The sequence below is a fragment of the Erythrolamprus reginae genome, chromosome 1, assembly GCF_031021105.1.
Source record: "Erythrolamprus reginae isolate rEryReg1 chromosome 1, rEryReg1.hap1, whole genome shotgun sequence".
Lineage (NCBI taxonomy): Eukaryota > Metazoa > Chordata > Lepidosauria > Squamata > Dipsadidae > Erythrolamprus > Erythrolamprus reginae.
In genome coordinates this window covers 205,012,037-205,037,137 of record NC_091950.1, presented here as the reverse complement: position 1 = coordinate 205,037,137, position 25,101 = coordinate 205,012,037, and the positions used below count along the sequence as shown (strand labels likewise).

Sequence of the window (25,101 nt, the reverse complement as noted above, 5' to 3'; positions counted from 1 at the left end):
TTGCTAATACATCAGTTAAACTGCATATTGGAAAAGGAGAATATATTTTTCAATATATACTTGTTAATTATTTTGTTGGCACTTATGACCTATTTTTCCTTTTAAAAAGGCTAGAGAGATGTAACAAATAAACTTGATTTTGGACCAAGCACACTAAAACTCAATCAAGCTGAGACTTGATTGAGTCAAGTTGGAATGAAATCTTACTGGCCTCTTAGGAATCGGGAGTGGTCAACAGTGGATGGTCTAAGGGTAAAGTTTTGGGGGTTAGTTGATCATACTTTAGAGTCTGGGATTGAGTTCCATGCATCAACTACTCATTTCCTAAAGTCATATTTCCTGCAGTCGAGTTTAGAGCGGTTTACTTTAAGTTTGTATCTGTTGTGTGCTCAAGTGTTGTTGTGGTTGAAGCTGAAGTAGTCGTTGACAGAAAGGACGTTGTAGCAGATGATTTTATGGGCTATGCTTAGGTCGTGTTTAAAGTGATGTGGTTCTAAGCTTTATAAACCTAGGATTGTAAGTCTAGTTGCTTAGGGTATTCTGTTGCGAATAGAGGAGTGGAAGGCTCTTCTAGTAAAATATCTCTGGACATTTTCTAGAGTGTTTATGTCTGAAATACGGTGTGGCTTCCATGAGCTGTATTCAAGGATTGGTCTGGCAAAAGTTTTGTATGCTCTGGTTAGTAGTGTGAACTTACCAGAGCAGAAGCTACATAGGATTAGGTTAACAACTTTTGAAGCCTTTTTGGCGATATTGTTCCAGTGGGCTTTGGCACTTAGGTCATTTGATATGAGTATTCCAAGGTCTTTTATGGAGTGGGGGTTGTATGCAAGGTCTTGTTTATTCAGCTTGTATTTGGTGTTCAGATTCTTTTTGCCAATGTATAGGACAGAACATTTTTTGGTTGAGATTTGGAGTTGGAGCTTTACCATTCAGACACAAAGTCAAGGTCTTTTTGAAGAGTAGCTGTGTTATCGGTGGTGTTGGTTTATAAGCCACATGAGCTAAATTTTGTTGGATGGAAAAGTAGATAGATACCGGTAGTAGATAGGCCCTAACTGAGGCCATCTTGGAGGCTTCAGTGTTGCCACAATGGTGATGAGGGATAGGGAGGGGGAGGGGGAAATTGAGAATGTGAAGCTCAGTGTTCACAGTATTGACTACATCCATGTAGCTTTCTTATGAATGTTATGGAAATTATTTATCATTGCTGTCTTGTGACACTTTTCTTTTTACTTCCTTATCTGAGAAAAGGTAGGAAAGAAGATCCTTCCAAACTCTTGCAGTTAATAAAAGGGACAGAAAAGCTCAGAAGTGACTATAGATTACCTGGCAGAAAATATTTGCCCATGTTAATGCTGGCATCTTTTGCTTTCGCTAGTGCATGTTTTGGAAGTCCCCTCTCAGCATTCTAGAGATGTTATGAAATGTCTGCTTTTCCAGAATATGGATTTGCTGAATGCTTTTAGTTGTTTCATCTGACACAATGTTTAAGTTGATTTGTCTCCCCCCCCCTCTAGTTAGCCATTCAGCATCACTTCATGAATTCTTGAGTTTTATTTCTGAATGGTCTGTACTGTCATGGGTAGAAGTAAACATGTCTTTGCAAACAGAGGAGAAATGTTCCCAGCCTCCGAAAGAATCCCTCAAAGGTGCAGTGATGTCTGTTCTGTTCTCCAGATGAATTTACAAAAAACATTAGATATATTGTTATTATTTTTTTCAGATCTTAAAGATATCATTTTGGGTTCATGTACTTCTTATTTCATTTCGTTCTTCAAATTAAAGAGAAGTGCTCAACAAATTTGTCTTCCATATCTTGCAAGACAACAACCTCTTTCATCAGTCTCTCAGGCAATTAAATGTGATTTGACGTAAAAAGGCACTTTACTGTTAATAAAGTTTCATGTCATTTCCCTCTTAAGTTATTCAGCATGCTAAAAGATAACTAGTTGATAAATATTTAGAGTTATCAAGCTGTATTAAGTGTTTCAGATTAAAGCAGTGGTGGCTATATACCTGCAGGCCTCAGATGCTGCAATGGAGATTGTCTCTTCTGTAACAATTATATATTCAGAAACAATATATGCATATCATGCTATGGGAACTAAAAGAATTGCATGTTTACATAGAAGACCAGGTATTTTTATCTTTCAGAGTTTTTCATATCACTTTTGGTTTCGTTTAACATTTTCTTCATGATTGCTAAGTATTGCACATGTCTTACTTGTCCATCAGAATGGCATATTCTTGAGTTAGCTGGATTGGATAATATAATAGGTATTAATTTGTTCATCACAAACTTAATTTAGTTGTGTGCCAAGAAACTTTGCTATAGCATGTCTTACTTGGCTAAAAAGTCAAAACTTTAACATATTCTCTTTAGTTAGAAGGTTAGCTAAATGGAAGTTGGACTTTTTAGGTCACCAAGAGTATATGACATCTGTCAGAGTACAATGTTTCTCTATGGATTGATCCCAGAGCAGTTGTTAAAAGCACAATGTATAATAAATGCAATTTGACTGTGACTCAGTTATTACCTTTTTGAGATAGTGGTTATAAAATTTCTGGGCTTATCCTTCCACTTTTTATGGGTATAAGGTACGTTAACTAATGGGCTGTAGCCATACCTATGAAATTTTAATAGCTTGTTCCCTACAGGCAACCAATAGACGAGGGTTGTGGTGTTCAGCTTTATAAAGTGCAGACCAACTATGTGCCAGACATTTTTTATAGAAGGTGGGGGGGACCCATAATTGTGCATGTGAAATATAAAGTCCTTTACTCTATCTTTACTCAGGATATGAACATTCTTAAACTGTTAACATTGGAATAAATCCGTATTTTCAAACTAGTCCAGTGAGCTTAATTATATTGGTGGAAGTTGTAATGGCTACATTGATTGTCAAATATTACCAGTATATAGTACCAGGGTAGTGTTTTTTAAAAAGTTGTTTTATATCAGCAGCAGAGGAAAATTAATAAAGTACCTGAGTGCTAACCATTATTTTCTTCCTGTAGAAATATTATATTTTCTTAGTAATAATTAATCTTAGACTATTTACTCTCATTTTCACAGTATGAACCATTTTGTCTCCTAATTTGCCTATATTGCTTTGAGCTAAGCATCTCAGCTACTTTAATTTTTCATTTTAGCTCGAGTCAAGAAATGTTTTCATTACTTAATGAAGACATTCTTTGCAACTGTACCTTTTTTTTTTGAACAACCACATTGACTGCCTAATCATCCTGCTGAAGAACAGTATCACTCTGCCTAGCCCTAAATCAAGGGAAGCAGGCTAATAATGAGCCACTGATACTTTCTAAGTGTAACCAGGTACAGTATATCTAACCAGGCTGCCACAAATGAGATCTGGTTTAGAAGTACAAATCATCTCTTCCAAAAGTAATTGCTGACCCTGTTATTTTTCCCTGACACATAAGATTCAGTATGTCATCTATTTCACAGTTTACACATCCTATAATGTATTGAGTACTATACCCAAAGCCATCTACCTTCAACTACGGTTCTAGAAAAGAACCCCAGGAACTGGTTACGTGGATATGGATATACATATAGGCATACTGTATAAACAACGTTTTGTTTCCTAGATCTTAGGTGTGCCTTAGTCATTCTTTTAGTACTACAGTATTTAATTTAGGAAGGAAAAGTTATAGAAATAAATGTCTATAGTGCTGCTGCAAAAAGAGAATTAGTATTATTTAATTTAGGAAGGGAAAATTATAGAAATAAATGTCTATAGTTCTGCTGCAAAAAGAGAATTACATTATCAATAAAATCCATTTAATTCAGTGGTTATGAGCTTCTAGTCTAAAAGGCAATGGCCTAATGATCTGGTATCAGATCATTATCAACTATGACTCCTATCTTCAAATGGTCTACTGTATAATATACCTCTTCAGGCAAATGAGCAGGAATGGACTGAGCTCTTGTGTTTTTATTTATTTATTTATTAGATTTGTATGCCGCCCCTCTCTGAGGACTCGGAGTTTATAACAGAACTAATCTTTACTTTGGCCATATCACTAGAATTTTGAAAAGCCAGTTTTATGAGGAAGGGCCAATCAGAATTTCAAGAATTCCAATTATATGGTCTAATTAGAGTTCCTGTTCAGTTGAAGTTAAAATATAGCATATGAATGCTATAATTTGAATCTAAAACAAAGTTAAGGTTAGGGAAAATTACCATAACTTGTATGAGTTAAAGAACTTTCTAATTTCTTACAGTGTCCAATCCTTTTTAAATATTTATTGAGAGACAGACAAAAAACATCTGATGATATTTTACCTTTTAAAAACCTGAATCCATTGATTTTTCAAGATTATACCTCTACTTAAGAAGTTAATTCATTCTGTGACCAGGTTCTTAAGTAAAAACGTTCTTAAGTAGAAGCAATTTTTCCCATAGGAATCAATGTAAAAGCAAATAATGTATGCAAACCCATTAGGAAATAAATAAAAACTTGGAATTTGCGTGGGAGGAGGAGGAAGAAGAGGAGGAGGAAGGTCACTGTTGAAGGAAGAAGGTGAGGTGAGGGGAATCAAAAAAATCCAAAACTTTAAAGGCTTAAAAAAAAAAGAGGGATTCTGAGACAGTACCCAGAGAAAGGAAAATGCTTCATTCACTCTGGGCTGCCAAAACCTCCTTAAGTGCCACCAAAAGCCTCCTCTGGCAGCCCAGAAAACACACACACACACACATATATAAATATATGTGTGTGTGTGTGTGTGTGTGTTTTCTGTTGGATCACCCTGGTATATTACGCCGAAATAGTACTATCCTGATCTCCCTTAATTTTTAAAATTCAGCAAAAAAGCATGTGATTATATATACTCAACAGCTAGCCATACCCTCACTGGGAATTGAACTTGCAACCTTGGCCTTGTAAGGCAGAGAATTAATTCAATTCAATTCAATTTAAATATGTTATATATATATATATTGTGTGTGTGTGTGTGTGTGTGTGTGTGTGTGTGTGTGTGTGTTTGTAGATTTTCACGGGTATATGTATGTAGATTGTTCTGAGTTCGGGTTTTGCCCCGTGTAATATTTTGAATGTCTATGCAATGTTTCGGTGAAATCATGATGGTGAATGTGATTTCACCGAAACGTCACATAGACATTTCAAAATATTACACGGGGCAAAACCCGAACTCAGAACAATCTACATATATATACCCGTGAAAATCTACAAAAACATATATATTTTCTGTCGGATCAGATCCTGTGGCCTAGAGGTTAATTAGACCTTTAAAGCCCTACATAGCTGATGAGGCCAGAACAAGGCCGAAATACTGTAGTGCTATCCTAGTCTCCCTTAATTTTAAAAATTCAGCAAAAACATGTGGGATATATATATGTATGTATTTATGTATGCATACATACATACATACATACATACATACATACATACATACATACATATATATTTGCTGTTTCAACCAGTGAACCATTAATTGTTCAGCTTTCTTTAATGATTCCCAATAGATCTGATTAATGCATTTCAAGGAATATTTTTTTCTGAAGGTAATGGCGCCAGTTTAATCCCAACTACTTTAAATATTGGATATAAGTCATTTGTGGGATTTCTGTCATAAAAAAATTTAAGTATTTCTCTTTTTTGTATGAAATCAAAATCTTTTTTATTTTTGCTGAGGCAATGGTAGTAGTGGATCTACAAATGAATTCCTTAAATCTGTCCCAGAGGATCAATATATTGGTAGAATCCCTACTTATTTTTTAAAAGCCTAATTTTTTTCAGGATGTCTTCCACAAAAGGAGGCCTCTTATAAGATAAATATTCAAATACCATCTGGAATTAGCTGGTTTATCACTTTTAAATTCCAGAATAAGAGGTGGTAGACTGATAGGAAAATGTGCATGTAGATTGTTTCTCATACTGTCTAGAAAAATCCATGAGGAACTTTATGATACCTATTTTCTCCTTTGAAAACCTGGTTTGTTACTCTTAAAAATACTGTAATGTGGAAACAGCATATGCACTGAGGTTTATTTAATAAGGCAAGATTGACACTTAATGAAAGAGTGATCTGATAAGTTAGAAAATGACTGGTCTCATATAGAATGCAAAGCAACCATTGATCAGAAATTAAGTTGCTCCCCATCCTTTCTATCCCAGTTGTCTTCCCCCTGGAGGCTTCTCAGCTTGCTTTTATTTGGGGGTGGGTTTTTTTGGACAAAATAGAAAAACAAAGGGGTAATTTTATTTTCCAAAAATTCCCAAATCATTGTGAGTCAATAGTAATTCAGCTTAGAATGTTTAGATTAAAATATGTCACTGAGAATCATCCCACGGAAGACATATTATCTTTTTCAACTTCTTTGGTTTTTAAGGAAGACTGAAATTTTCAGAAAGACAACATGAAAAGAAAGTAAAAGGATATCAAATGTCGTTTTAACATTGCTTCAATGTGAATAAATTCACTTTTAACAAAAAATAAACAGTAATTTTTATAAGTTTATATCAGAGAAGTTACATAGTTTTGTTCACAAGTAAACAATGACAATCACAATATCAAATGTAGCATGCTAACTTCTCTTCTTTACAGTAACTATTTAAAATTAGTTGGAAAGGTAATGCTAATTAAAAATGAAACTAATAAAACTAAAAAAATAAATAAAAAGAAGAAAGTGGAGAAAAGAAAATAAAAAATAGAGAAGAAAAATAAGAATATAGTAAAATGTCTAATGAAATGTCTTTTCCTTCATCATAAGCAGAAGCAATTTTATGTAATATTACTTTCTCTTAAAATATAACAATTTTCCCATATCTCATTTCTTATTTACAAACAAATCCTTAAAGCTTCCTCATTCAATCCTGATCAGAAAAAAATCTGTGTAAGTGACTAGAAATAACAATATATCTATTTTAACCTTGATCAAATCAACAAAATTTATATTACTTCCTTTTATTGTTTAACAATCTTGGCTGTAATCCTTTCCAATGATATCCTAGAATTTAACTTATTTTTGTTTGTTATTTTCTTTTTCTCTTTTTATAAAATACTTCATAAAAGCTTTAACCAACCTCTTTTATAAAACCAATCTAGGAAACTTAACCAGGTCATACTTTTTGGTTTGTCATTGGTATATTCCTTTTAATCAGCTGGTATTCAGTGTAGCGCCCCCCCCCCCGCAGTAACTCTCTTAGCCTGTCATTTTTTAAATCTACTTTGAGAGCAATCTTAGTCTTCTCCAATAAAACTTGTTCCTGTTCCATAACACTTTTAAAGCGGCGAGCAGGCGGGCAGGCAGGCGGCGGACAAGCGGCGGGCGCGGCAGCAGCGAGGAGCCGAAGATCGGGGTTTCCCCTTTGCGTGGGCGGCGGGGAAACCCCGATCTTCGGCTCCTCGCTGCTGCAGCGCTGCCGAGCAGATCAGCTGCTGGGCGGCGGAAGGAACCTTCCCTGGGTCTTCCCAGGTGCGGAAGTAAAAACACCATCTGCGCATGCGCGGCCATGGAAAAAGGGCGCGCATGCGCAGATGGTGTTTTTACTTCCGCACCACTATATTGCGAAAAATCGAGTATCGCGAGGGGTCTTGGAACGTAACCCTCGCGATACTCGAGGGATCACTGTAAATCCTTCAAAACATTTAGCCACTGTTCAGTGCAGTTTTGGCATTAATATAACATTCTTCTGTTAATATTGGATTTGTTTTCATTTGCTTTCATTGGTTATATTCATTTCAAATGAAATTTACAGTAATGAAGTTCTAATCCTGGACAATACTGTGAAGGGAGGGAGAGAGAGAGAAAAAGAGAGAGAATAGTCTTAAATGTAAGGTCCGGCCTCTTCCCCTTATTCAAGAAACTAAAGATTCTTGACACTTGACATTTCAAAAGGAACCTTTTATTGAAAAGGGTGATAGGAGGACAGAATCAAAGCAGGCTCTGAGGGCCCTCAAACCCCTTTTATTTATTTTAGAATAAAAGAAAGTTAGAAATCTCCTCCCAACAGTCCAGTGTGGAAAAAAGCCTATCTACAAGTGTGAAGTTGTTATTGTAATGGCTCTGAGAAAGTGATAAGAAAACTTTATCAGGGTCATCTTCAACCATCTTTCCCGAGATGCAACCCACATAGTTCATCCTCATTTTACATTCCCCAAAAGGTGAGAAATTGCCAGGCTGCTTGGGTACCTGGGTAATGGTTATAAATCATGCTAAAGGTTATAAATGAATACATTTATAGTCTGCGGAGAGGGGCGGCATACAAATCCAAATAATAATAATAATAATAATAATAATAATAATAATAATAATAATTGCAGGGTATAGGATACAGAAAAGAGGAAGCAAGAAGTAAATGAGTAAATCCCAAAATCTCCCCCCACCCCCCCTTCCCCTGGAGAATGGCAGATATCTGGATGTGACACTAAGTCTTATTTGGAATTTTGTCAATTTTGCAACAACAGTAAGCTGTTCAATTTCTTGACTTATATGAGAAGTATATTTTACCTGCTGGATGTGAAAAACGATTTGACATGCAGCTGGCCAGTTTTGAGTGAATAACTTCCTTTAGTCCTTACTTGTTATAATAGCATGGGATTTGTTCTCTTACAGATCCTGATTAGAAATTGCTATTGCAAAATATGTCTTGTAGAGATACTCCTTATTTTATAGAGATTTGTACAGAACTGTTGGTGGAATTGCAATGCTAGGCATTTTGTCATGTCTACTCAATTGAGAATCACGTCAGATTTTATATGTGTGTAAAATATGCTTTGAAAAAGTTGCAGTGGAAAAAAGTGCATTGTAATTATGGATTTTTACTGGAGGAAAAGTGTTTTACATTTATCAGTATAATTCTTCTTTCATCACTAGAGTTTGAAATTAAGTCAGAAGCAACGATAATAAATCTCATACATAGAGCCAGGTTATTTTGTGGCTCCACATTCCACTCTTTTTGAGATACCAGTACTGCATATTAATACATGAGTGTTATATATGATTTCTGGATTGTGGCTGTCCATATCTATAGGAAACTCCTCATTGCCGAGATGAGCTGCTAAGGTGGAACGGTGATGTGTGCTCACCCCCAGGGCTCTGAGTACTAGCGGAGTCCAGCGCAATTATGCTACTGCACCTGGGCAGGAAACAAAATTGCTTGCAAACATGCAGGTTTGCCCGTGTTTCGGTGCAGTTTCTTGATCCCGCGGCATATAAGATGTACTGACATTTCCACCATTTTTGGGGGGGAAGTGCTTCTTATACTCCGAGAAATACAGTAGATAGAATCATTTTCAAATAGGGAACTAGAAAAAGTATTGGGAAATAACAATATCAGTTTTTGTTCTGATAATTGAATGCCATGCTCACACCTCTTTTTGTGATCATTTTTTGAATATGGACTTCTTCCTTATGGCCAGTTCAGATTACCAAATGACCTGTTTCCACAGCTTAGGCCAGTGATGGTGAACGTGGCACGCAGAGCCATACCTGCTGGCATGCGAGCCGTTGCCCCAACTCAGGTCCAACATTCATGTGTGTTCTGGCCAGATTATTTTTGGCTCGCACAGAGGCTCTGGGAGGGTGTTTTTTGCTTACAGAGAGCCTCTGGGGGATGGGGAAGGGTGTTTTGGCCCTCCCCCTGCTCCAAGGAAGCCTTTGGAGCCTGAGGAGGGTGAAACACGAGCCTACTGGGCCCACCAGAAGTTGGGGAACAGGCCGTTTCCAGCCTCCAGAGCGCCTCCAGGGGTGTGTGGGAAGCTGTTTTCGCTTTCCCCAGGCATTGAATTATGGGTGTGGGCACTCAAGCATGCACAATAGTGCGTGCCCACACTTTTTCAGCACCCGAGGGAAAAAAGTTTCACCATCACTGGCTTAGGCTATGCAGAATTTCTAGAATTTGCCACACATTTCTCTGTAATTTTGAAGATGTGGCATTAAGTATGTTAGGGTCTGATCTGTGGAACAGCATTCCCAAGACATTTAGACATTTTTTTCAAGATATTAAAGACCTGACTGATTTCCCCAGGCCTTTATTCCCCAGGACTTCATTGCTACTGATATGTTTTGGGAGTGAGGTTATTGTTTCCCTTGGATGCCAGGGATTATATTTGTGAGTTCTTCTGTATTTTAATCCTGGTAAACTGCCCAGAGTCACTTGAGAGGAAGGAAGGAAGGAAGGAAGGAAGGAAGGAAGGAAGGAAGGAAGGAAGGAAGGAAGGAAGGAAGGAAGGAAGGAAGGAGAGAGAGAGAGAGAATAAATCAGAATTCTTATATTCAGTATTTATAAAGCAAAAGCAGTACATAACTAACATTATGGTGTAGTAGTCAATATAAACTTTGTTTATTTATTTTATTTCTACATTACAATAAATCCAGTTTCTACAACTACAGTGGTACCTCAACATATGAGTCTAATTCGTTCCAGACCCCGAGCTCGTATGTCGATCAACTCACATCTCGAACGGATGCCTTTAGACTTTGTTTTTCGCGCCGAGATAACTGGAAGCAAGGAATTCTTGCGCCACCTAGTGGAAGCTCGGCTCGTATCTCGAATTTGAGCTCGGGTGTTGAACAGAAATTTTGCTCATGTCTCGGCTCGTAACTTGGAATACTCGCATGTGGAGCAGCTTGTATCTAGAGGTACTACTGTACTCAAATATTATATAGATGTACCTCTAGCTGCTAAGCGCACATAACAGACACATAAACACTATAATAAATCATGTTAGAAAGGAGAGAGAAGGTATTTGAACATAGAATCTATGCTGCCATTTTCTTCCTGCCCCTGCCCAGGTAAGTGCATGTAGTACAAAAACTGGGGAAGAAGTAATGTCTTTCAGTTTTGTGATTGTTGATTTCCTGTTCTATTGCCATGAACTCTGTATTGCTTTTTTTGTTTTTGTTGTAGTTAAAGTATATTCCAGGAAAAAATATTGAAATGCATTTTAACTGCTATAAAATTAGATATACAACAGACTGAAGTTTAGCTTAATGAAGCACTTACATCTGAAGCTTAATCACTGTTGGAAGCCTGCATGCAGTGTTAAGCAAAGAAACTCGATAAATGCCTGACTATGCTATAAATATGTTATGGGCCTTGTTTTGTGAATCTTTTATTAAAAGCAGTATATTTCACAAGAATTGAGAAAGGATGGTTAAGACCAAAACAAAACATTTAGTTCAGCTTCTTCTGAGACTATATTATCTTCAATATTTTAATTTATTTATATATTTATTTATTTCGTCATATTTAGTATGGCTGCCCAACAAACAGCAAAGCTAAAACAATCTCTTTTGTATCTTTTTAATAACATCGGCAACATGTTAATGTTATTTAAAAGATTAACATTATAAAAAGCACAAAACTAAAAAAAAAACAGATACATTTTATTGGGCGAAGACCAGGTATTAATTTCGCTGGAGTTATTTCAATATTTCGCCAGGCCCCTGGAGTCCCCAGAGCTGATGATGCCACCAGAGGTTGGCTGCTGCTGGTTTGGGCGAACCAGAAGTTGTGACCAGTGGATGTGGGCACCCCGGCGCTATCCATATCACAGAGTTTTTGAAGCTACCCGCATGCTCCCATTTTTGGTGCTGGGTGAACCAATTTTACATTATGTGACACCCACCTCTGGATACAACCAAGTCTTGAGAGACTTCTGAAAGGGGAAAGAGATGAGGTCACTCTTTGAAAGGGGGGGGCTCCCATGAACTTGGACCTATAACATTCCTTCTCTGCTAGATTTTATAGAATGGGAAGATGTAATCTGGGAGAAGCAGTCTCTTAAATAGCTTTAAATAGCTTTAAAGGTCAAAACAAGCATTGAGAGTTTGGGCCCACAAACAGACCAGTAATCAATGCAGCTTGCAGAACAGATGTGTAACGTGTTCTTCTAGAAACACACATGACTGCCTGCATTATGCACCAGTTGAAGCTTCTGCACATTCTTCAATGGCAGCCCTGTGTAGATCATATTGCAATAGTCCAATCAGAAGGTAACTAGATTATGAATAACTATGAATAGATCCTCTCCCTCTAGGACAGACAAAACATATACACGGTACAAAGTTTATCAATGGCCCTCATAGCCTGACTATCAGATGCTCCTTGAGCAGGAACTTTGAGTCGACTCTAGACAAATCCCGAATTCCATATGGTTCAGCTGACGCCTGTTATTCTCCACCCAGACCCTCATAATCTCCAGGCTCCAGAATAAGACATTTGTAGCATCACTTAATTTGCCAGGGATAAAGATGATACCTCACACCATGATGACAATAAGCTCATCCAGAGGCCTCATGTGGATGTTGAATAGTAGAGGAGGGAGCATCGATTTCAGTGGCATCCATATAATAGACGCCAAGGGCTGGCTCTCTCTCACCCAAACACAACCAAAAGGAATCAATATCAACGAAAGGAAGCAAACCAGCACAAATTCATACTCAGTCCTCTGACCCATTTAGAAGGATGCTATGGTCAGCAGCCAGAAGCCACCAAGAGGTTAAGTGAAGTTAGAACCCTTTCCATCCATGCCAGAGACTGCCCAACAACATTACCAATGCCATTTCCATTCCATACCTGGGTCTGAATTCTGACTGAAAAAGGTCCAGATACTCTGCTTCATGCAGGATCCTCTGAAGTAGTTGTGCATCCTCTTTCTCAACCAAAAAGGAGAGTTTAGATATTGGACAAAAATTGTCCAATATGGTAAGGTCCAGGGATGACTTCTTGAGAAGAGGGCAAACCATTACCTCTTAAGAGATAACAAAACAATATTCTGTTTCTATGACATTTAAACCCATAGTTCTAATGGAACACCCTGAAGTGAAGGTTATTTTTCATGTTATTTTAATAACCAGGCAGCAGTTAATTTTTCAGAATTCTGCAGCAGAATAGATATCTGTACATCAAAAACAAAACTGCATGCATTGTACTTAACAAATATATTTCAGAAGAAAGATTCATTTTCCCTGTGTTGTAATGCCTCTCCACCAAAGTGAAAAAACATGATTCTTTTAACCTCTGCTGAAAACTAAAGTATTCGCCTGCTTTGTAAATATATTTCTTATCAATATTCCCTTTATAAATTTACTTTTATATTGCTAAAAACATCAATCATAAATAAAAGAGAAAGTACAGAAAGTAAAATAAATATAAATGTATTCAACATCTGCATATAGATAATTAAAGCCATGAGATTTAATTAAAAACAACAGAATACAGTAGCTGTTTTCAAGAACAAAGGATCTTACTTCAAGTATATATGTGGGGAATATTTATGGCGATTTTAAGGATATAAATAAGAACAAATGAGCTAGTTTTATTGCGAATACATAGGAAATTTCAGATGGTTCAATAAGCATGGTCGGAAATTATTTTCCGTATACTGTGAATGATATTATGATCAACTAAACTGACTACAGTTTCAGAAGAATTAGTTGGAACCAGCATAAGCAACAATCCATTTGCCAAACTAGCAAAAAATTCATTGTAAAACTGAAGTTATTCTGTAAATTGCACATACATTTGTATGACTGAACTGAACTATGTTCCAAATTATCTAGCTCAGCTTTTTTCAGGAAGTCTATCTCCTAAAGCAGGAATTTTAAAACTTTTGCAGACCATGAAATCTATTAATTTTTTTTTAAAAAAAATCTGTCGCAAATACAGGCTTATTCCAAGTCTCTTTTATCTCAAATCCTCCTTTAGCTCAGTGTAAATATAGTACAAAACCCTGGAATATTGTATCCTGCAGATCATTGATATGTACATATTAAGCAAAATCAATAAATGGCTCAAATGTGAACCCTGTAGAAAACTCCTATATTACATTAGTTCTGTCTTTTAAAAAAATGTGGGTACAAGTGGAATCTAGAGCAAAATATTTCCGTGCATAATATTATTCATTTGTTTGTTTGTTTGTTTGTTTGTTTGTTTGTTTACTTACTTACTTACTTACTTACTTACTTACTTACTTACTTACTTACTTACTTACTTACTTACTTATTTATTTGATTTTTATGCCGCCCTTCTCCTTAGACTCAGGGCGGCTTACAACATGTTAGCACTTTTTAACAGAGCCAGCATATTGCCCCCACAATCTGGGTCCTCATTTTACCCACCTCGGAAGGATGGAAGGCTGAGTCAATGTTGAGCCGGTGATGAGATTTGAACCACTGACCTAAAGATCTACAGTCAGCTTCAGTGGCCTGCAGTACAGAACTCTACCTGCTGCGCCACCCCGGCTCTTCCTCTTTTTTTGTTCAGCATAGCAGTCAATTACTATACTGTATGTTCCAATTTCTATTTTTCTCCTTCCAAATGACATCTACGGTTGACTAAATTATACTGCTTTGATAAGGCAACTTTCCCTGCCCAGATTTTGTGTATCTTTTTGAGTTTTTAATCTTGGCAACCATAATGAAGTATACTTAGACAATAAATTGGTTTCTACTAGGTGGAATGTAGATAAGAATTTGATGGATCCAGTTTGTAATTGCAATTAATACTTTTATATAATAAATAAAGGAGCATTTGATCATTTGAGTAAAATAATGCAAACATTTAAAAAGACCTTCACATTCCAAATATCAGACTTCCGATGTGAGAAAAGACAGAGCCAACTTAGCTAACACAGGTGCTGTATGCGTATATTTAAGCCTTAAAATGAACACTTCAGAAAGTCTGCATGTGTTTTAAAATGTCATTTATAAAATCATTACTATTAATACTAAGAACTTTATCTTATGACAATGTTATTGGAACCTTGAGCCAAGGGGAGTTTTAAATGAATTCTGGATATGATCCAGTAATAGCGTGCAATAACATGCCATCAATGAGCTGCTCCTTCATAATCTTGAGGGACTGGGTATGAAACTGATGCATACTCTATGTATTTTTTTTAGTAATTCATTGCTTTAGCTTCCTGTCTTCCCATTTGAAAATTAAAGTTGAGTTGAGGAATTTAAACAGAATTGTGTATAGGTTCATAAATAGTCCATTGATTAGAGAGCCAGTTTGGTGTAGTGATTACAAAATAAGACTACAAGGTCTAATGCTCCCTTAAATACAAATCCAGCTGGGTGGTTTGGACCACTTACTCTCTCAGCCCTGCAAAAAATTCAAGGGCAAACTATTTCAAAAAATCTACAGAGAATGGTGGTCTAGGCCAGTGGTGGCGAACCTATGGCACGGGTGCCACAGGTGGCACACGGAGCCATATCTGTTGGCACGTGAGCTGTTGCCCTAGCTTAGCTCCAACGTGCATGTGTATGCCGACCAACTGATTTTTGGCTCACGTAGGGGCTCTGGGAGGGCATTTTTGGCTTCCAGAGAGCCACCAGGGGGGTAGCAGGGGCGTTTTTACCCTCCCCTGGCTCCAGGGAAGCCTTTGGAGCCTGGGGAGGGCAAAACACAAGTTTCCAGCCTCCAGAGGGCAGGAGAAGCTATTTTTGCCCTCCCCAGGCATTGAATTATGGGTGTAGGCACTCACGCATGCGGGATACTTTTTCGGCACCCAAAGGAAAAAAGGTTCTCCATCACTGGTCGAGGCAGTTGCCAGGAGTTAACACTGACTTGAAGACATATTGCTTGGAAAGACCAAAGGAAAGTTCAGCCACATGACACAATCTAACAATCAAGTCCTTCAGAATATTTTTGTTTGAATGCAAATCCATCATGCTTAACGTAAAAAATAATAACAATGTGCAGAGGAAGGTAATGAGCCTTATTTTTTTATTTTTAAAAAATGTTTTTTTTAACTTAGTTACAGAATCCTACTAAAATGCTGAGTCAATTGTTCACATTAGAAATAGTTTGTCTGATGGTTGATATTATTGATTTAATAAAAGAAAATAAAAATATCTAAAATTATTTCGATTTAATACAAAAATATGAACTAATTTTTATTTACCAGGGATACAATGAATGAGTGATCTGAGTTCTGTAATGATCTCAACCTATTCTATAAACACAGGTGAAACTTGAAAAATTAGAATATTGTGCAGTGTTTGAGCATTCATAACTTTTAGTTACAATGGTTCCTGAAATGTTGCCTCCAATTTTTTCCACAGAAGTTGAAGTTCTGCCATCCACAATGCACCTACTCGACCAATATTCATTTTTGATTATCGGTAGCCATGAACCCTTCCTACACAACATGTTGATTGGATGTCTCTGTTTTATATTTTATCTCTACTTATTTGGTATTTACTGACCCCTCGCATCCTAGACATAAACTGTTTCAACTCCTACTCTCAAAACGTCACTACAGAGCAAACCAAGACAACTAGACACAAGAACATTTTTCCCCAAACGCCATCACTCTACCAAACAAATAATTTGCTCAACACTGTCAGATTTTTTTTTTACTAAATCTGCACTTCTATTTCTACTAGTTTTTCTCATCATTCCTATCATCCTTTTCCTTCCACTTAGGACTGTATGACTGTAACTTGTTTGTTTGTTTATTTGTTTGTTTGTTTGTTCATTTGTTTGTTTGTTTATTCAATTTGTATACCACCCCTCTCCGTAGCTTGTATCCTAAGATTTTTATTAATATTGATCGTTTCTTCATTGCTATTTGATCCCTATGACAATCATTAAGTGTTATACCACATGATTCTTGACAAATGTATCTTTTTCATTTATGTACGCTGAGAGCATATGCACTAAGACAAATTCCTTGTGTGTCCAATCACATTTGGCCAATAAAATTCTATTCTATTCTATTGTATTATATTATTATTTTTCTTATTGTAAACTGCCATGAATCTAAAAATTCAACAGTAGAAAAATGTGATTAAATAAATAAATGTCAAAGGTGTTCAATCTGAGTTTGTTTAAAAATAAAGAACTAGAATAGAGTAGAACAGAGACAAGTCCTTGAAATTGTCCATCAACAATTTGCTTCCAGACGTTATCAATAGACAGATCTGTCATTTGACTTCTGTAGGTCTCTCTCTCAATCTCCTTTTCTCTCTCAATAATATGTTGTTTCTTTTTTCTCTCTCTCTCTTTTTGGAATGATTAATTTTTCAAACAGATAGATCTCAATATTTATATACAGAATCTGTCTCTGATTTGATATCCAGTATAGATTTTGTCCTCAGTGACACAACTGTGTGTTGTGTAGATTATATATATTTATACAAACACCTGCTAAATAAAGCTTTCCAGATGTGCTTGTTCAAATTTAAACAGATGTTCTAAATTGACAGGGTTTGGGGAGGGGTAATTTTCTCTCCCCATTTATCTTAGATATGCCTGGATGAAGAGACAAGAAGGTGAATCAGACTTTTATTTTCAATTGACTTGGCATTCAACTTTTAAAATTGATGGAAATGTTGCAGATGGTATGCTTTAACAAATCTCTTTTTGCTGAAAATTCTTCTACTCCTGAGCTTAGTGATTGAACGCTCTCTTGTGGAAAGCTCTGTTTCTGTATGGCACATCAGGGGCACTATATTTCAGTCCTACACGTTTTTCATTAACCCTAGCGCTACCCTCTAACCTTGGAAAAATAAATCTGGTTTTCAGTATAAAGATGGTTCTACTTTATCAACAATTTGAGATGGTTAATAATTGTGCTCCATAACAATCAAAGAAGTATGAAACACCCCACCTTGATTTATAATTCATTACATTAATAAGCAAAATGTATACATACTTACACTTTTTTTTCAATTTGTTAATGGAGATAATGAAAGATACTGTAAAATCTCCATTCCCTCCCTGCTCCAGGAGAAGGTTACTGCAAAATCCCCATTTCCCTCTGATCAGCTGGACTCAGGAGACACAGAATAAATGGAGACAGGGCCAGTCAGATGTGGCATTTACCAATTCTCCGAACTACTCAAAATTTCTGCTACCAGTTCTCCAAAATTGGTCAGAACCTGTGAATCCCACCTCTGATGTATATTGGTGTTAATTATAGAGTAAGATTTGGATGTATTTTTATCCATATCTGCACTGTTTCTTTTTTCTATTTCCTTTTTTCCTGCTTGTTTACTTTTATTCATGTTTTCTAAGGTTCATAAACTATTTTAAAATTGTGATGTTGTATGTTGCCATTTGTGATTTCCACAACCATAGAGGCTGTTATGGATTTTCTCTAATATTATTTATACTTTCTCATACAAGTGACATATTTTCTCAGGGCTTGATGGCAGTTTAGTAGAGCCCAGATTATTCTAGATCTGTGAATGTCCAGGTCTTTGGTAGATGTTCCTAAGCTATGAGCTGTATAAACTTGTTTAGGAGTTCCCTCAGTATAATTTCTGGTGGTATGCAAATAATATGATGTGCTGGAGATTAGATATGTCATAGATATAAGGTGCCCAAAAAATTATCTGTCCCTCCCTCACTATATATTCAGAGCAACATGTAAACAGAGTCAAGCATTCATCACCTGACACCTATATTTCAGAAGAGGAATTGTATTATTGTTTTTGTTATGGTCCTGACTCCTGGTTGACTACAGGGACAAGTCCATGCAGTTTCCTTAGTAACATTTCTAAAGTGGCTTGTCAGAGTCTTCTTCCTACGGCTGAGAGAGAATGACTGGTCCAAAGTCACCCAACTGGTTTCCAATTACTCATCTGTAATTAATTATTTTCCTTTCTTTTTCTATCTGTTAACAAACACCGAAGTGAGCCTCTATTTTCTGGATCTTCTAAAGAGAAGTCTGATCCTTTCTTTATATGGATCTTTGTATTTTCTATTACATTGTAATAGTATATTTTATTTCTTTATTCTAATTTTGTATCATCCAGCAGTAAGAATTCTCTAAAAAGTATATAAGCAATGAATACATATCATTAGTAAGTAAAAGCAGTATAACATTATTACATTCTTTTAAGCTATTCCTGTATAGTTTTATGTAGTTTTCATGCTGTATTGAGAATTGCAATAATAATAATAGAATAAAGGAAGAGAAGAAGAAGAAGAAAGAAAAAAATACTAAAGTGCCACTTCTTAATTTAGTTCTCTTATATACAAACTCATGCAATGGAATTTTAATTAAAAAAACATTTTGGAGAAAAATATATATTGCATGAAGAACCATAATTTAAATGTAATGCCAGTTTCCAGTTCCAGGAAAGTGATTTCATTGCTGTGCCATTATAAAAAGAATTACCCAAGTGAAGAATTTTGGTATTAAAGTGAGAAATGTAAGAAGTTAAATAAAAGCATGTCTTAGCTACAAAACCTCATCATTTAACTATCTCCTGCGCTGCTGCATATGTGGATGACAGTTATGGAGAAGAGAGACGTTTGCTTGGTTGGGTACAGTATCGATTTTTCAGTATATGAATTGCCAATTCTTAAGACTGTAGAAAAAAAGTAATCCTTTGAATTTCAATTGTCTTATTTTAGAAGAAAATGTCATTTAAAAAATTTCTCCTCAGTGCTTCCTGGCTTCCATGGAAGATATGGACCAATCCTTCTCAGCCAGAGAAGACCCAAGAAGTTTCAGTGTACATCTGCCAGATTGCTGTGAACCTGAACTCTTTATGCCATGTATTGTAGAAACTAGCTATTGACATCTGTTTCTACTAAACAGATACAGCATAAATATATACATTATGTTTGAAGTAGGCAATGTGAAATAGAATTGATTCATGCTTTAAAAATGCTAGTTTTCAGAGCTGCATAGTGAAGCGTCATAATTTGTGATCTATCTCTCTGCTCCCTGTGCATCTACCAAGCTTTTCAATTTCTGCTAAAGTAATCTTTTAATGGTGGGTAACATAATTATCGCTATAATTCATTACCCTATCATCTGAGCTGTGAATGGGAAATGTTATGTCAATTTTGGGCTTTCATTATTTCCCATGATAGCAGGCAGAAAAGATTGGGGATTTAAATGGTCTTCTTTGTGATGTAGCATTGATGAGGCTGATTTTTCTGGGAGTCCGCATTTACTTTTGGATCCATAATTCTTCAGAATGCAGCAGGGGTAGTATAAAAAGCACACAAAAGACTAGTGGTAAAAGTGGAAGGGAAATGAAACAGCATTAGTGTAATTGATAGAAGAAAAATAGAAGTGCAAATAGAAAAACAAAGTCCATAGGGCTAATGGAAAATAAGTGCATGTAGATAAATGCCCATACTTATATCCCTATATGTCTATGGCAGCATGCAAATTGCAATTTCTTATCTGTTGAAATCAATTTGCTTTAGAGCAACTGGCTAGAGAATTGCACTCTAGGTCTTTATCAGTTGCATCAAAGAATGTAAAATGTATGCTGTGCCATTTGCCAAATGATAGCGGCCTATGCTGACAATCCTTCTCTTCTCTCTCTATCCCTTTAAAGAGCAAATCACCACTTTCTACCCAGAGAGAGTATCTTGAAATGGCCTTCAAAACATCAGCATCGAAGCTCCGTAATATCTTTATGCTTCCTCCCTGCAAATTTGTCTTCTGGTTTATAATGCCCCATCACCTGAGAATTCTGAGAAAGATCATTTTGGAGGATTTAAAGTATGTCTATTCATTCTGAATTTCAATGAAAGAACAAGAATTTTAACCACCCCTTTATTTAACTTAGGGGCTTAACTGCTACACTTGTTACATTTTCTCATATGCAGACAATCTTAGAAGATCTGAAATATGTTCAATCCCTGATTAATGGTATTTTTCAGTAATTTACCCCTTTTAGAATTGCTTAAATGTTAATAGTGTTACACAATCACTAAAACTGAATTCCAGTCATTACTTTACCTTGTCCTGGAAAAATGTAAGATACATTTGAATGAAAGACATCAGGCAGTTACTTGTCACATTCTGTAGTCACAAGCCATTCATGTACAATTGTAAGTTGTACAAGAGAAAAGTCTCTCAGGAGATCTTCATTTCTTTTAGCTGTTCAATACCAGATTCAGAAGACTAACTTTTAAGTATGCCTCCATTATCAAAAGTAGAATGCTGTAAAAGCAGAGATGGTTCTCCAGAGAGAATGAAGGCAGGAGCAAGACTGTCTAAGCGTTTACATTTTCCTGAAGCAACAGCTTTCCTTTAATGAGTAATAATCTTCCATCCAGATCTGTCATAACAGTCATACAAGGCCTGAACAGGCTCTGATTTCTGAGACCTGACTGCACCTATAATAATATTATTTACCTACTATGACCTGATCTTGCCAGATGTGACTTTGCCATTATACTATCCCGCCAGTAGATGACAGAGTTGTAATTTGCTTCCCAGTGGATGTAGAATTGGCAGGGACATTATTCAATGCATGAAATAATTTTCCACTTTCAGAATGATACATTTTAATAGAATACAATGAAGGAAAATATGTGTTTTATTTATTTACTATAGATTAAATTCCAAGTATATCTCCTTGCATTTTAAATAAATTCTTCTTTGTTATAAGACACATGTTGCTGTTGAACAGTTCGCCATGGCTTTTTATCTGGGGCTAATCATCTGCTTTCTAGTCATCTCTCATCATATAACTATGGTTAAGGATTGCACTGGCAATAAAGGAAATTCTTAAGCTAAGGAAAAATAGGTTTGCTCTGGCCTAAACTCATCATCAGGAATTGTAATAATTCTTTAAATTTCTACCAGAATGAACATTTGCAATCGCTGAACAGTGGAAACATAATACAAAAAGAAAGTGGGAAAAGAATATCCATATTTCTGTAAAATGGTGTATCTTGACTACTCCCTCTCCCGGGGCGGGGGGGGGGGGGGAGTTATCAAAGTAAGAAGCAAAAAATGCTGAGCCCTGATGGCCTTTTCCAGAAATCTTCTTACGATGGCAGACACTACAGATAGACTTATTTATGTGCTAATGGTTGTCAAATTTGAAGCCTGGTGGCTGCTATGTAGACTGAGTATTGCATTTGACCATACAGGCTTCCGTAGATCATCGTTACCATGTCTTTGAAAAGTACATATCCAATTAAGGAGGCTTTGGTGCTCTGTGAGCTTGCTTGTTTTCTTGCAGACATTTTATTATCCAAAGTAGGTAACATCATCAGTGCTAGTAAGGAGTGTGGTTTGCTGTCAGTTTATGTTTTAATGGCTTGCTCTATCAGTGTGGGTGTTCTTAGAGATTCTTGATTGGGCTGTTTACTGTTGATTTCATTGGCAGTTTCTTGATTGGGGTATTCTTTACTTGACTGTTGATCTGATGTCAGTCCTGCAGTTAATCTATGCTGATCTGGGTGATAATTGCTGGCAAGGAGGTGCTTGAATTTTTTTGTTCCCCTTCCCAACCAAATAATCTCTAAGACCACCCCCACCAAGCCATTAAAATACAAACTGACAGTAAACTGCATTCCTTATTAGCATTACCTACAGTGTGGGATTCCTACACAGTACGGGCCACACTGCACACTGGTAGTAAAATGGGAGATGTGGTTGCCAGTGTGTGCATGCTTCCCATCGAGATTTTGTTTCTTCACATGCACAGGAGGCAAAATTTTGCGAGGGTACATGCGCGTGAGAGTTTTTGGTATTTTTTTACTTCCGCGCATGCAGATGCGTGGAAGCAAAAAAAGCCAAAATCTCTCGTGCGCATCCTCTTGCAAGATATTGCTTTATGCGCAGAAGCAAAATCTCGCTGGTACACGCATGTGTTCATGCCGGCAACCCAAAGCTGCGCATGCAGTGCACAGGTAGCAGCAATAAGTAGCAACTCCTGTCTGGTTACCTAGTTTGGGTAATGAAACATCTGAAAGAAAACAAGCAATCTCAGAGAGCACCAAAGACCCCTTATTTCAATATTCTCCTTTATTGGTATATCCAACTAAACAAGGTTCTTTGTTACAATGCCCAAAGAAACTCTTAGCCTGGAGATGGAAGGAATTGGATGACTCTAACAATCTTTGGTCCAAAGACCAAAGCTGATTGGGTCTCAGATAATGCCCCCCTTTTTTAGCAGTGCTCAGGGGAGCACTGATCTGAGTCACTTGGTCTTTCCTTCTAGGCTCTGCACATGCCAAGGCTTTCCTGGTAAATTGTAGAGCAGGCCATGACATTGTTGTCTAAATTCAATCTTTATCTTTGTCTGAAATAAATGACTAGAAAAGCACAATTGTTTTTAAATAAAAAATAATACTATAGAACAATGTTTCTCAACCTTGGCTGCTGGAAGATGTGTGGACTTCAACTCCCAGAATTCCCCAGTCAGCAGAGCTGGCTGGGGAATTCTGGGAGTTGAAGTCCACACATCTTCTAGGGGCCAAGGTTGAGAAACACTGCTATAGAAGCTTTTAAATTGTTTATTTTTTAAAGAAATACATAATGTTAAGTCCTCTGACCTATGACGCCACCAAAATACCCGAGCCAGCTGCAGGTCAGAGCCTGATTGGCTAAAGTGTGCGCAGCTGGCTTGCAGGAAATTGCGGCATCCTGATTGGTTACCAGTTTGACAGGTCGATTATAAATGGAGCTGTCAAATTCCGAGTTGCTGTTCTGTTCACTTGTGTTGCCCGTGGTGCTGAAGTTAGTAATAAAGTGTTGCTGTGTGTCTTGCCTCCGTTCCTGTCAGCCCAGTAACCTTCTAATAATTTTCTGAATAATATTCAGCATGTTGCAGTTCAACTGACTGCTCATCTTTTCCTAAGTAACTTTTTTTTCATCTCAAGAAGAAAATTTCTTTAAAAACTCCCTTCATTCTTTAATTTTGGCTAATACTATTTTAGTTTATACTCTCATTTGTTCAGTAGTACTGCTACTAATATTCTTCAAATTAAAAACTCTGAATATTTCCTTATTCACAAGAGAGTGAGCTGTGTGTGTGGTGATTATAGAAACATTGCAGCTTCTTGTAGCTATGTAGTCTTGTAGCTGTGAATATTTTCCAGCAGCATCTGGGTCTTGTGATCAGGGAGATCTCCTGTTAAGATAAATATTTATGTTCTTGTTTGCTTGCTGACTCTCCTCTACCTGTGGTGGAGAATGAGAAGGGAACGTGTAAATCTAATGGGCAGTTCTAATACCATCTCAGACAGAATTGGGGGTGAGGGGAGAAACATGTGAAATAGTATGCCTTGGGGGAATTATGTGGTGTCTAAAGGTTAACTTTTCTCCCCAACCCAGTCCAGACTGAACTTATCACCTTTCTGGAGTCAAAGGGTAGAGAATGTTTTGTTCTGGTGAAGAAGAAAAAAAAGCCACTCTTTGTAGAGGCTGTTTGACCTTGCTTTCTTTGATATTTTACCTTTCATTTCATATCACACATGCTCCTGTAATGGAGGCAAGCCCTTATGGACAGCGTCAGCCGCTCTGAGAGAGAGGAAACATAATGGCTTTTATGAGAAACTTTTAATATTTTGATTGCTCTATTTGAATGCAGAGCAGCAGGAAGGTGTCTCCCCTGCATTCCTGATCAGAATATATAATCAGGAGTGGATGACTTGCCACTTTCCATATATTTTGGTCTACAGATGCTTATAGTAACATGATCATTGCCATATTGGTTGAGTTTGTAAGAATTAAAATCAAACCTTTGTTTGTTTGTTTGTTTGTTTGTTTGTTTGTTTGTTTGTTTGTTTGTGTACTGGCTTATAGGTGACTACTGTACAGTCATATTAGACTCTGAGTGGTATGTATATCTCATACAACAATTGGATTAAAATAAATATGTAAAAGTATATAATCCAAAATACTGCTGGCAATAGGAGCACCACTCACTCACATCTAGACTTGATTGATTGATTGATTGATTGATTGATTGATTTGATTTATATGCTGCCCCTTTCCAAGGACTCGGGGCGGCTTACAACATATAACATTACCCAGCAAGGAAAAGCAAAATAATATATCCAGTCCTGAAACCATGCTGAAAAAACCAGGCCTTTGGGGGAATTTTTTTTTTTAAAAAATGTACCTTTGTTTAAACATCTCCTTCCAAAGATCAAATGCATTTGTATTTTATTTCTCTGCTCCTTTACCCACATCACATATTGCATCTCTGGTAATCTCTCTGTAAAAGTATTGCCCTTGGGACAGCTGTCTATTCAAACTGGCAGCCAATAAACCCTGTTTCAGGGTATTTTAATATATTCTTTCTCAGTGCTGATTCTTTTTCTTACAGGAAGTCCTTGTATTAAGACCAAAACTGGGGCCAGAATTTACTGTACATCACTATG

At 36.7% G+C, this 25,101-nt stretch overlaps 1 protein-coding gene across 5 annotated transcripts in view; it reads left to right on the top strand.

The window, feature by feature from the left end:
- Positions 1–25,101, top strand: part of PARD3B (par-3 family cell polarity regulator beta) — a 697,616-nt gene that overhangs the window by 415,824 nt on the left and 256,691 nt on the right. The window lies entirely within an intron of this gene.